Here is a 14404-nt window from a genome sequence, read left to right on the forward strand (position 1 = left end):
CTGGTTTAAAGGATAGGTAATAAACCACAGTTAGTAAGTCTGCAATTTCACATTTGAGTTCTTTCAGAACTCTAGTGAATGCCGTCTAGTCCTTGTGACTTATTACTTTGTGAATTTATAGAGTCCCAGTGAAACAGAAATTTGCTGAAACTCTGAAGTTTCAAGAAAAGTGAGAGCAGATGGTTGAACACTTCAAAGAAGTGCTTAACCAGCCGGATTCAAAAACTTAGCTTGAGATCAAAAAGAGGCACTCCCCGTGTTAGACACTGATGCATTTCAAATCAAAGTTGATTTTAGAAGCTTTACCCAACCTAAAAAACAACAAGACACCAGGGTTAGATGGCATTCACCCCCAAAATGCTCAAATCTGTGGATGAAGATTTGGCAACAGAAGTATGTTCATTATGCAATAAAATATGAAAAAAGAAGAAAAAGTTCCAGAAGAAGGGACACTTGGTACTACCATCAAGCTTCTGAAAACGGGATACTTAAGTGACTGCTTCAATTGGAAAGGAGTGATACGTCTTTCAGTCACAGGAAAAGTCTTAACTTTGATCGTGTTAAACAGGAACAATTTGGTTTTAGGTGCGGTTGTTCATACACAGATGCAATTTTCACCTTAAAAAGGATTATTGAAAATGTAAATGAATATCAAGGAACCCATGGTATTAATGTCATAGACTTTCAAAAAACATTTGATAGTGTAAATAGGGATACAATGTTGGAAAATTGTAGGGCGGTATGGAATTCCGATGAAACTTATCAATGTAATGAAGGCATTTTACACTAACTCCAAATGTTGTATTAAAATGGATAGAGGATTTAAAATGAGGACGGGGTAAAGTAAGGATGCAGCCTGTCTCCATTCTTGTTCTTGCTCATTATTGATATGGCCTCAAATATGTAAGAAAAAAATCAATATGGCGTAAGGTGGAAATATTCAAGATTGATATAGACTTAATTGATAACATCACTCTTCTACATGAAAATGCTGAAGGACTTCAAGCATGCACAAATAAAATGAAAGAAACAATGGAGAAAGTAGGACTGTGATTCAAAGTGAAGAAATGTAAAACCATGGTAATTAGAAATATGGATTTAAACATCAAAATTGACGATGAAGAGCTAGAGAGGGTAGATCGATTCAAATAATATCTTGAAAGCACAATAAGCCAATAAGAGTTCATGCTCTGAGGAAATAAGAATAAGGATTGTCAAAATAAACGCAGCTTTCAGTAAGCTTAGGAACATTTGAAAACTTAAGAGAGTATCCTTTCATACAAAACAGTCTAGTCAGCCTTTGTTGTAGCCATAGCAACCTAAGGTAATGAAACCTGGCAACATAAGAAAACAGATACTCAGAAGTTATATGTCTTTCATCATAAGTGCTTGTGGAGAATATTAGGAGTGAGTTACGAGGTCAGAAAAATGACTAAAGTGAGGTTTCCATCACAAATAATTTATAAGAAAAGACATAAATAGCTAAGATATGTGTTACAAATGGATTGTAATGACTACCGATTATGGCTCTCAGCTGGAAGCCAAAAAATCCAACAAGAGGGGTAGACCTAGGAAGACCTGAAAGCATACAATTATTAATGACACAGAACATTTTAATTTGAAATGGGAGGACTTGGGTCACATGGCTGCTCATAACCCAACATGGAGAACATGGGTAGCCCAATGTCCTGAAAAGCACAGGATGGGCTAAGGTCCAAGGGAAAGTATCAGTTTGTTCCAAAATCAACCTCTAATGACACCTCAATCTGGGACAGTTCCTCAGGTTTGTCACCTAAAAAGAATGATTCAGGTTTGAAAATCCTCAGCCATGAAGACTGATGCAAAGAATTCACTGGTTGCTACACAATAACCTCGACATCCTTCAGAGCAGTGGTCCCCAACACGGTGCCTGCGGGCGCCATGGCGCCCGCCGGGGCATTTGTGTGCGCCCGCCGACAACCTGGGCCAGCCCCGTCCCCGGCACACGGCGCACTGGAGGCGCCAGCCCGAGGCACGCGACACGCACTGGTGCATGGCGCTCAGGCGGCCCCAGCCCTGAGGCACATTTGGGCGGGCACACAGCGACGCCAGCCCCAGGCCCATGGCACAAGGCGCTCGGGCAGCCCCGGCCCCGGGGAACATGCCGGCGCCCGGCGCGTGAGTGGCCCCGCCCCCCGGGAGCCTCTGTAGGTTGGGGACCACTGCTTCAGAGCTTCTTTAGCATCTTGATTGTCCAGCAGTCCCACTGCTTGTTTAGCAGGCTTCCTGCTACTGATGTACTTAAAAACTTTTTTTTTTTTGGCTATTACTTCTTCACTAACTGTTCTTGAAATTCATTTTTGGCCTTTTTAATTATATTTTTACACTTCATCTGCCAGAATTTATACTACTTTCTATTTTCCCCACTAGAAATTAACTTCCATTTTTAAACTATGCCTTTTTCTCTCTTACTGCTTTGCTTCTTTTACTTTGTTGTTTAGCCGCAATGGTACTTTTCTGATTCTCTTACTAAGTACAGTATTTTTTAATTGGGGATATATATTTAAGTTGAGCCTCTATTATAGTGTCTTCAAAAAGCTTCCATGCAGCTTGCAGGGATTTCACTTTTGGCACTATGCCTTTTAATTTCTCTGTAACTAACTTCCTCATTTTTGTGTAGTCCCCTTTCTGAAATTAAATGCTACCGGTCGATTTCAGGGGCTCTAAGAGTCGCTCTTGAGCCCTCTCTGAACTGCACACCTGCACAGTACTTTTACATTTGATTTCCTCATTTGAGGGGCAGCTACTCACCGAGCAACAACACAGGTGAGTAGCTGCACGGAATAGTGGGAGCTGGGATGTCGCGAGGGCTGAAACACCCCAGCCAGCTAGCTGTGGCTTTCAGCTGAAAGAGGCTGAACCGCGCTCCAGCTGATCGGGCGGCTTCTCTTCTGCGCCTGCCCACGTGGAGCACCCTGGTTGAGCGCCATGGCAGCTGGCCATGGTGCTCAGCCAGGGTGCCCCACACGGGCAGGCATAAAGAAGAAGCTGCCTGATCAGCTGGAGCGCGGTTTAGCCTCCTCCGGACTGAACGCCACAGCCAGCTGGCCAGGCAGCTTCCCCTCTGCACCAGCCCACGTGGAGCATGGCAAACCTTGGCTGAGCGCCATGGCCAGCTAGCCGGGCAGCCGCTTCTCTTCCTTCCAGCCCGGCTGCCCTGCACCCAGCCCGGGAAGCTTGCTCCAGCACAGCTGGAGCTAGGCACAGCCTCCCTGGACTGAGCACAGGGCAGCCCAGAGGGAGCACGGGACGGAGGCTTCCCTCCGTGGCTGGTGTAGGGGACTCCCTGCCCCCGAACCTTGTTCCCTCTCCCCTGCCCCAAACCTGTCCCCTGCCCTCCTGCCTCGCTGTTCCCTCTCCCTTAACCCCCTGCAGAAACCTGCCCGCCCCTGCAGAAACCTGCCCCCCCCTGCAGAAACCAGTTCATTCTGGCACCCTGTCCCCTACTGCAGAAACCTGTTCCCCTGCCTTCCCCACTACAGAAACCTGTCCCCTGCTCCCCTCTGCAGAAACCTGTCCCCCACCAGCACCCTGTCCCCTGCTGCAGAAACCTGTCCTTCTGGCACCTTCTGGCACCCTGCCCCACAATCCACTAGCACCCCTCCTCAGTACTGTGTCCCCTGATCCCAAATGACTTTTCTATGGGTCAGTGACCCCTGACTCAAGGCAGGTTCCCTGCCAGTCTCATAAATGAAGACAATGCAGAAACTTTTTGTGTTTAACATAGTATTTTATTTAAAAATGAAGCCTGGCCAACAAACCCCCAATTGACGCCAAGCCACCCATCTGGCCACAACCACTCCTGCATTCCCACTTCCCCAGACCCTAGATCTGAGCCTATCAAACACTGGAACCCCCTGCCCTGAGCCCTTCACATACCCCAACCCAAATTCCTGCACCCTCACATCCACAACCCTGTGGCTTGCTTAGTACCCCAACACTGCCCAGCCTGGAGCCCCCTCCCCGAGCCAGTGTCCCCTTCTCCACTTCCTCCTGCATCCAGATTTCCTCCCAGAGCTTGCACCTCACACCCCTTCCCACACCCAAATCCCTCATTCCCACCCCAGAGCCTACACATCCTGTCTCAACCCAGCGAGGGTTCGGCTAGACTGCAGGAGTTTTTCAGGATTCTGGAGATATCCCAGAAAAACTCTTCTGCATCCAGGGTTGCATTTGTTCTTCCACTTTTTTTTAGTGGAAGAGCAAACATGCTTTTCCAGTCACCCCTATATTCCTCTTTACACAAGGAATACGGGGGCTTCCAAAAGAAGGTTTTTTTCCCCTGACATTTGGTCCAGTCTAGACAGGCCAAATGTTGGAAAAACCTCTTCCTACAGAAGATTGTGTTTTTAAAAAAGCAGCAGTATAAGGACTGGGGATAGCAAGTGATGGAGAGGAGGAGAATAGAGAGGGTGGGGGTTCAAAGAAGGGATGGGGCTTCAAGGAAGGGGCAGGGCGGTAGATCTTAGCTTGGTCTGTCATTTAAAAAGTGATCTTGGGTGTAAAAAGGTTAGAGACCACTGCAGTAGATGAAGCTGTATGAGAGTGAACAGTGTACCCTTGTAGACAAGAAGGCTAATGGCATATTAGGTTGCATTAGTAAGAGCATTGCCAGCAGGTCTAGAGAAGTGATTATCCTCCTTTATGGGGCACTGGTGAGGCCACATCTGGAGTGTTGCGTCCAGTTCTGGGCCCCGCACTATAGAAAGGATGCAGACGCATTGGAGAGGGTCCAGTGGAGGGCGACCAAAATGATTAGGGGGCTGGAGCACATGACTATGAGGAGAGGCTGAGGGATTTGGGCTTATTTGGTCTGCAGAAGATAAGAGTGAGGGGGGGTTTGGTAGCAGCCTTCTACTTCCTGAAGGGAGGTTCCAAAGACGCTGGAGAAAGGCTGTTCTCAGTAGTGGCAGGTGGCAGAACAAGGAACGATGGTCTCACGTGACAGTGTGGGCGGGCTAGGGTGGATATTAGGAAAAACTATTTCACTAGGTGAGTGGTGAAGCACTTGAAGGGGTTTCCTAGGAGGGGGTGGAATCTCCATCCCTAAAGGTTTTTAAGTCCTGGCTTGACAAAGCCCTAGCTTGGATGATTTACTTGGGATTGGTCCTGCTTATAAGCTGGTTTCCCCCAGCACCATCTCCATGGGAGGCAAGGGAGGTAGAGGCCAGCGTGGAATGAAACAGTCTCGCTCACACTGGTCCTGAGTGCTGTTCCTCTCCCTTTGAAATGTACAAGAGTCACCTGCAGCTCTTGTACATTTCAAAGGGAGAGACAGAGAGGGGGAACCCATGCCAGCAGAGGCTTCGGTCCCTACTGGCACAGATTCCCACTGTCTCTCTTCCTTTGAAATGTACAGAAGCTCATGGGCGGTTCTTGTACATTTCAAAGGGAGAGGCACAGTGGGATAGTGAGCGCCTCCCTTATTGACTAGTCGAGTAGTCGATGGAAATTTAACACCCCAAAGCTTACCCATTTTTTATTTTCCATCCTCTACTCCTTACTAGGACACAGACAAACTCCATTAATAGATCCACCCTTAAGAGATGTTTTTAGCTGACTCATGCGTTCCCCCAGCCCTTAGTTTAAAAGCTGATCTACAATCTTTTTAAGTGTCAGCATCCTGCTTCCACTTTGGTTTAGGTGGAGCCCATCCCTCCTGTATAGCCTTCCCCTTTCCCAAATTTCCCCAGTTCCTAAAAAATGTAAACCCGTCCTCCCTACAGCATTCTCATATCCACACATTAAGACCCTGCAGTTCTATGGTCTACCTGACCCTGTACGTAGAACTGGAAGCGATTTATAGAATACTACCTGGGAGGTCCTGGACTTCAATCTCTTACCTAGCAGCCTAAATTTGGCCTTCAGGACCCCTCTCTCTCGCCTATCCTTCCCTTTGTCATTGATACCTACATGTACCATGACCACCCCTAGGGCAGGTGGTCTGCATGCTACAGTGGGTGCAATAAACAGGATAACCCCCACTCTGTTGCCTGTTGTGATCAATGGGAGGGGTACTACCCTTTTCTGAACATCCCAGCCATTCAGTTAGCTATGCTGCCTGTAAGGGTTAAACCCAGGGACAGTTAGAGGGTGCGTCTACACTGCACCATAAGTTGAAGTAAGATACTCAATTTGAGCTACGCAAATTGCATATCTTATTTTGATGTTATTTCGAAATAGCTTATTTCAAAATTTGGCACTGTGTACACAGCACTATTTCAAAATAAATCGCTATTCCGAAATGCCCCTTACTCCTTGTGGAATGAGGTTTACAAGAACATTGGAATAGTGAGCCCGTTATATTTTGAAATAATGGGCGCGCTCAAAAGACGCAAAATAGCTATTTCGGGATACCTCCACAGGTATCTCGAAACAGCACTGCAGTGTAGACATAGCCAGAGAGTCTCCAGAAAGTGTTGGCAGGGAGCCAGGAGAGCCAATGAAAACAGATTGAGGGTTTTTAATTGAAAAGCAGTACCTCCCTGCTGCAGTCTATGTGCGACCAAAGCTCAGTTGGGAGACATAAATTAAGCCAGGATCAAAGCATGGAATTTCCAGCAATATCCAAGCATAGGTCAAGGACTAAACCTGGGAACAACAGATATGTGAGTAGACTAGGGTAGTCAGACGTGATCTTCATATTTTCTTCATTTTGGGGTTTATTGAACTTCTCTATGCTAAGCCCATGTACCACCCCCTTACACTGTAACTTTTAAAATGAATCCCAGGGAAGCAATTCTCTGTGCTTTTAATCTGTCTTTTCTCAGTTGCTCTGTAAGGAATCAAGTATGCTTTACTAAGGATGTCATCTTTGTTTTGTTAATAAAATTATCTTTTTAAGACTATGAACTGATTCCTAGACCCTAGGTCCTGTCTGCCTAAATCTGCCAGATCAGCTCCTGTTCGTAATTTTAGTTTGTTTTCAAGTTCTCTCCTGAGGGATGGTTCAAGAGTTTGAGGGCACCTCACAAGAGGAAATTCTCGAGTGCATCTTCTCAAAGAGGTTTTTGAATTTGGGTGATGACAGCATACACCCAAGGTAAGGGAATCTGTGACCTTGGCGAGTTTTTTTAAGAAGAAGACTTTATTGGTAGGGTATTTTAAAGTCTCTCGCAGGGCCCCACCTTTTGAACTTGAAGTGCCAGAGTGAAGAACAGCCGTGACACCTACATTCTCTTTTTACTCCTGGAGCGTGTTACTGTCTTGATGAGATGTTTTATTAATCAGGTGGTTTTAGTTTTAAGAATGTTAAGTGTATCTAGTCCCACTCAAACTCATCCACTCAACTCCCTTACAAAACTTCCCTGGTGAAGGGCTGATGAGTGCTAAAGGGATTAGGATCGAAGACTCATTAACAAGCTCTCAGACTGGCCTAACAGGCTGCTAGCCTCAGCACAAGGTCCTCCAAACAAACCCATCACATGGTATCTTTCAGTCAATGAGGGGTAGCAAGCACACCACAAACACACATACTAGAGACAACAACTTATCACCAGGGTTGAGTAATCACCTGAAGAACTCCCACAGGGCAAGTGGATGATTGCCTCAATGGCTCCATGCTCCATGTAGTGCTTTTGCCTCTGAAGTGTAGAAACAGCCCTGGGTCTGCTTCTACATTTCAAAGGTGGAGGCACCCTTATTGACTAATCGATTAGTCATTTAATCAAAATTTAACATCGCTACCTTGGGTGGTAACATTTCTTCTAATTTCAGAAAAATTATTATAAAACCTTGAATGCCATTATCTTCTTTCTTACTTATAAAAGTATTTAAGATGTTTTCCTTTGATGTGAAAACTCTTAAGATGCGTCTACAGTGCACCCATAGCTTGAAATAAGCTAGGGAATTTGAGTTATGCAAGTTGCATAGCTTATTTTGAGTCTAATTCGAAATAGCTTATTCTGTAATTTAGCATTGCCTACACAGCGCCAAATTTCAAAATAACCTGCTATTCCAAAATGTCCCTTAATCCTCATGGAACAAGGTTTACAGGAATGGCAGAATAGCGTGCCCATTATATTTTGAAATTTAACAGGCTTGCTGTTAAGACACGGGATAGCTATTTTGGAATACCTCCACACGTATCCAAAAATAGCACTGCAGTATAGACACAGCTTTAGGGCCCCTACACTTAATGCATGGTCCTCCATACTTGACACTAATATATGAAGAAGTTACTCACCTTGGTGCAATAACAACCGTTCTTCGAGATTTGTGTCCCCGTGGGTGCTCCATTGTAGGTGTCGGATCACTCCAGCACCGCAGATCGGAGTTTTCTTGAGCAGTGGTCAGCCGGACAGTGCATGCGCGGCACGTGCTTCACACCGTTTGCGCTTTTGATCTCTCGCGCAGTCCAGTTCCCCCCACTTCCTCGAGCCCATGCCAGTATCTGGAAGATATTAAGGAAAAAGAATCCGAGACGGGGAGGAGGGCGGGTAGTGGAGCACCCACGGGATACACATCTCGAAGAATCGTCATTACTGCACCAAGGTGAGTAACTTCCTCCTCTTCTTCTTCGAGCGGTGTCCCTGTGGGAGCTCCACTATAGGTGAATGTGTAGCAGTATTCAGTCTAAGAGGCAGGTGGGCCTCAGATTTATGGTTTGACAGCGGCCAAGAGGACCGTGGAGGCCACAATAGTGTCTTTCGCTTGAGTCTGCAAAATTGCACAGTGCTTCATAAAAGTGTCATTGATGGACCATGTGGCCACTCTGCAGATGTCCCTGAGGGGAAGAATGGTGGTAGAAGTCATCACCACTCTTGTCGACTGTGCTCTAGGTGTTTGAGGTTGTAGTATAACATTGTGTAATGCAGGAAACTATAAGTTTGGAGATGTGTTGTGATGATTCTGATTTCAGGTGACTTCAGTTTCAATTTCAGCTGCTGTGGCAGTTGGGACTGAGTGCCTGACCTTTGTTGTCTTGATTGCCTCTGATCAGCCTTCCCCGGTGTGACTCGTGAGGGGGCAAGCCTGACCTAGGCGAGCAGGCTTTAAAAGCCAGAGGCAGAGCGACCAGGAGAGCGAAGCGGACAGGATGCTGCAGACAGGGGAGTTTAAGGGGGAGTTTGACAGAGAGAGGCCTATGATGGTCAGGAAGACCCGCAACACCTGTGCCAGCACTGCTTCTGTCTCCTTCACCTGCGCTTGTAGCCAGACAGAGCGCCTGAGCATGGGTGCCTCTAACCAGATCCTGGTGTGGTTTTGCAGGGACTGTGGCTTGCAATTCCCACTTACTGATATCCAGGCTGGGGAGACCATTCAATGTGAAAGGTGCCTGCTGGTGGAATCTCTCAGGCAGCAGGTGGGAGTACTACAGGAGGAGGTGGCTAGGTTGAGGAACATCCAAATCCACGAGCAATTCCTGGACAGTGTTCATGTGGAGACAGCTGAGGTAGCTGTCCCAGTACACAGGACTGCTGACACACCACTGGTGGAGGAGACGACGGATCAGTATGGACACAGGCAGCTGGTTACTTCTGGCAGCACCCAGAGATCCACCCCTGCTCCAAACCTGCCCACCGTGGTATTAGGAAACCGTTATGCTCTTCTTGAAACAGGAGATAAGGAAGGATACCCTACAACAGAGGAGGAGAAGCCTCATACCCCGAAGGCTGGGAGGTCTGCTGTCACCACTGTGAATAGGAAACATAGGGTAGTGGTGGTCGGAGACTCTCTTCTGAGGGGGACGGAGGCACACATCTGTCTCCCTGACATGTCATCTCAGGAGGTATGCTGCCTGCCAGGGGCCCATATCCGAGACGTTACGGAGGCACTGTCAAGAATTATCCGGCCCTCTGACTACCACCCCATGCTACTCATCCATGGGGAACTAATGAAACTGCGAGGTGTGACACTGAGCGGTTCAAGAGTGACTACACGGCTCTGGGAGTTCCGGTGAAGGAGTTTGCAGTGCAGGTGGTATTCTCTTCGATCCTTCCTGTCGAAGGTAGGGGGCCAGGCAGAGACAGGTGCATCTTGGAGGTGAATGCCTGGCTGCAAAGATGATGTCGCCAGGGGGGTTTTGGCTTCCTCGACCACAGGATGCTATTCCAGGAAGGACTGCTAAGCAGGGATGACGTTCGTCTTTCGAGGAAGGGGAAGACCCTAGTTGGATACAGACTGGCTAACCTAGTGAGGAGGGCTTTAAACTAGGTTAAACAGGGACAAGTGACCAAAGCCCATGGGTAAGTGAAGAACATGGAGACTTGGGAGATGGGTCGGAAATGGGAGGGAGTGTGGACTATAATAGCAGAGAGAAAGGAGGGAGAAGGCAGAACTGGGAGGCAAGATCAAATCAGTATCTTAGATGCCTATATACAAATGCAAGAAGTATATAGGATGCATTAGCAGGTGTGTTGTGAGCAAGACACGAGAAGTCATTCTTCCGCTCATCTCTGCTCTGATTAGGCCTCAGCTGGAGTGTTGTGTCCAGTTCTGGCCACCACATTTCAAGAAGGATGTGAAGAAACTGGAGAAGGTCCAGAGAAGAGCAACAAGAATGATTAAAGGTCTAGAGAACATGACCCATGACGGAAAACTGAAAGAATTGGGCTTGTTTAGTTTGGTAAAGAGAAGATTGAGGGGGGACATGATAGCAGTTTTCAGGTATCTAAAAGGGTGTCACAAGGAGAAGGGAGAAAACTTGTTCTTCCTGGCCTCTGAGGATAGAACAAGAAGCAATGGGCTTAAACTGCAGCAAGGGAGGCTTAGGCTGGACATTAGGAACAGTTCCTAACTGTCAGGGTGGTTAAACACTGGAATAAATTGCCAAGGGTGGTTGGGGAATCTCCATCTCTGGAGATATTTAAGAGTAGGTTAGATAAATGTCTATCAGGGATGGTCTAGACAGTGCTGGGTCCTGCCGTGAGGGCAGGAGACTGGACTTGATGACCTCTCGAGGTCCCTTCCAGTCCTAGTATTCTATGATTCTACGATAACGGATATTGCGGTCCGCTGTAAAAATGAGCAAACGATCCAACTTGCAGAAAGATAGGGTCCTTTCTATATAGAATGCTAGAGCTCTGCATACATCCAGTAACTGATATATTGCATCCTTTGTAGTTAAATGTGGCTTAGGGTAGAACGTAGGGAGTACAATGGGTTCATTTATGTGAAAGTCAGAGCAAACCTTAGGAACAAAGGAAGAATGTGGGCGTAGTACTACACTATTAAAAATTGTGTACGGTGGAACCGCCATCAAGGCTGCTAAACTGACCGACTGCGAGCAGAAGTGATTGCCAGCAGAAAAAGTACTGTAGCATCATCATAGACAGTGGACAAGTTGCTAAAGGTTTGAAGGGTGCACAGGTAGGAGTATCCAGAACCATTTCTAGGTTCCATGATGGTGGCGGTAGCCTGCATGGTGGGCATAGGTTGGAGAGGCCTTTCATAAATCTTTGTGACCGGGTGAGTGAAAACTGACTACTCCTAAATTGGTTAGTGCAAGGCAGTGATCGCTGATAGATGCACCTTTAAAGAGGGTAGGGATAATCTAGTGTCCTTGAGGGATAGTATCTAGTCCAAGATGTTATGCAGTGGTGCCGTGCTTGGGTCTAAATGCTTGTCAGAGCACCGAGAGAGGAATCTACGCCACTTCTGAAGGTAAGTGGTTTGGGTGGATTGTTTTCTGCTATGTAGAAGTACCTGTTTTACTTGGTCAGAGGACTGTAGTTCTTCCTGGTGGAACCAACAATGAGTCATGATGTTGGGTGGAGCAGAAGTGGCTACGGATGAAGTACACCTCATGATGTGGTGGTAGGTGCAGGGAATGGGGTGAACGGGGTGAGCGTTGTAACTCCCTTGAAGGAGGAGGAGAAGGAGAATGAGATAGGTATCTCTTATAAAGGGATGACAATAAACGGTACCTAGGTGCATGGTGCCTTGCTTGCTTACATGGGATGCAGTCCCCGTCATCCGTTGTTATTTAAGGAGAACATGGAGAAGGTGGTGTGGAAGATGGTGATGGTGAAAACATCAGCAGTTCCAGTCTCGCTGATTTAACCAAGGTGGATTTGTGAGGTGCTTTCTTCGGCACCTGTGGGCTGGACAAGACATATGGTGCCGAAAATGCCTGTGCTGCACTGATCAGTGCCGAGGTCATTGGCACATGTGTGGCCAGTGCCGAGGTTGTCAGTGTCATTGGTATGTTTGCTGACAGTTCCGACACAGAAGGTGCCAATGTTAGCGGTACTGCTGTAGACAGTGTCATCGCTGGCAGTGCCGAGCAGCGGATCGTTACGACTGTTGATGGCACCGTTGCAGATTTTTGTTGTGATTTTGGCTCTGACAAGCGACTTATGTTTGGATGCCACTGAACCTGATGTGACGGGCTTATCACTGACACTGACTTGTGCTAAAGAGCTGGCGAGGCTTTTTTGAGCTGGAGCCACCTGTGGTGAAAAAGTCTTTCTTTCATAGAATCATAGAACCATAGAACTGGAAAAGGCCTCAGAAGGTCATCAAGTCCAGCCCCCTGCTCTAGGCAGGACCAATTCCAACTAAATCAACCCGACCAGGGCTTTGTCAAGCCGAGACTTAAACACCTCTAGGGATGGAGACTCCACTACTTCCCTAGGTAACCCATTCCAATGCTTCACCACTTTCCTCTGCTTTAGGAGACCGCGGAGTGGAGACTGTATGAGAATGTTCTGGCAGGAGCACTCTGTCAAATAAAAACATTTTTAATCTCATCTCCCTGTCCTTACATGCCCGAACGGTCAACCTGGCAGAGTAGACGCATTTTTGAGGTACATGGGCCTCACCAAGGCACTTGATACACTCTGTATGGCCGTCCGAAGCTGGCATGGCGTCACGGCATGTGGCGCACTTCTTAAAACCGGGAGAGCCCAGCATGGCTAGTTACGGGATGTACTAATTACGTCTTTTTTTTTTTAAGTAATAAAATGAACAACTAGAACTGTAACAACTATAACTCTAACTACAAGACTAAACAACTAAGTATTCTATTCCTGACAGGATTCTCTGAGGAGAAAAGGCTCGCTCTGTCTGCGACCACAGGAGATGAAGGAGGAACTGGCAGGAGCAGGACTGCGCGAGAGATCAAAAGAGCACGAAGAATGCACCGCACATGCATGGTCTGGCTGACCACTGCTCAAGAAAACACTGATCTGCGGCACCAGGACGACCCAGCACCTAAAGTGGAGCACCCACAGGGACACCACTCAAAGAAGAATTACTCCTTATAAAACCTGACTAGTCAAAATCTAGATCTTTCTACTGTAACCCTATCACAGCAATGTAACTGGGATCTCAGTTTCTGGTTTGAAAGTGTATTGTTAATGCCTGACTTTTTATTTTTATCCTAAAACTGATTACAGGGCATATTATTATAGAACATTCCTTAGCACTTTTCCTGCAGCTGTATGTTTTTACATATTACACTTGAAGGATAAAATACCCAGTTAAAAATAGTGAAGAAAAAGTTACCTTCTTAAATATATGCTAATTACACAGGAAGAAAGCACCTCGAATGTCAGAGATCACTTCCAAATATTTGAAAAATTTCCTTTCCATATATAGAGTTATAAGATTCAGGGGCTCTGGTGTAACAGTCCCTCACAAAATGAGGTAAAATGGCAGCCAATGAGCCGCAGTTCTTTTTATTAGGTCAGCACACTTCGTCGTTCATCACATATATCTTTATTTGACCTACTTGTACATTCACAAATCATTCTTAGTGATGGATCAACTCCCATCAATTATTTTTACCACTGAACATGGATTGGCACCACAATAAAAAATTAGGTTCAGTAAAGCACAACTTGATGTTGTTCATTTGAATGCAGACATCAGCCCGGATGTGCCCAAGCTTCCTGCAGTCCCATAAAGTTTTTTTTATAGCCACTGCTCCTGGCTTTCAGTGTTCTGTGCTGTTATTTAGCTCTGATTTACCCCAAATGTCTTCTAAGAGCCCAGTAAACAGTAGGGATGTGAACAACTAGGCGACTACCCAATAAGCAAATGCTTATTGGATAGTTGACAGGCTAGTAAGACTAGTCGCTTTTCTCTCCCCTGCTGTCTCGATCAGAGAGAGGCAGCGGGGAGAGAGAAGAGAAGAGGGGGTGCTTCGAAGTGGTAGCGCTGCATGGAGCCTGGGGCTCTACACCTGGTGCTGCCGATTTGAAATGCTGCATGCAGACTGGGGCCAGCTGGGAGTCCTGAGTCCCCAGCTGGCCCGGGCTGCACACAGCATTGTTAAAACAGCAGTGCTGCATGGAGCCTAGGATCAGCAGGGGAGGTGGGAAAGTATGCTGGGATGACTGGACCAGTGAAACACTGGTCTAATACAAGTGCTGCTGATAAAGGAGTCTGTCCATAGCCACCACAAGGAGACAGCAACTTT

At 46.8% G+C, this 14404-nt stretch overlaps 1 protein-coding gene across 6 annotated transcripts in view; it reads right to left on the reverse strand.

Moving 5' to 3' along the window:
- The window catches only part of SLC23A2 (solute carrier family 23 member 2), a 146410-nt gene that overhangs the window by 117614 nt on the left and 14392 nt on the right, over positions 1 to 14404 (reverse strand). For 2 of the 6 annotated variants that reach the window (XM_075910859.1, XM_075910858.1), the window contains exon 3: positions 8225 to 8431. The exons of the other annotated variants lie outside the window; for them this stretch is intronic. The gene's annotated coding sequence lies outside the window, so the exon portion shown is untranslated. The remainder of the gene's footprint in view (positions 1 to 8224; positions 8432 to 14404) is intronic. 6 annotated transcript variants of the gene reach the window in all.

Source organism: Pelodiscus sinensis, chromosome 28 (genome assembly GCF_049634645.1).
Source record: "Pelodiscus sinensis isolate JC-2024 chromosome 28, ASM4963464v1, whole genome shotgun sequence".
Lineage (NCBI taxonomy): Eukaryota > Metazoa > Chordata > Testudines > Trionychidae > Pelodiscus > Pelodiscus sinensis.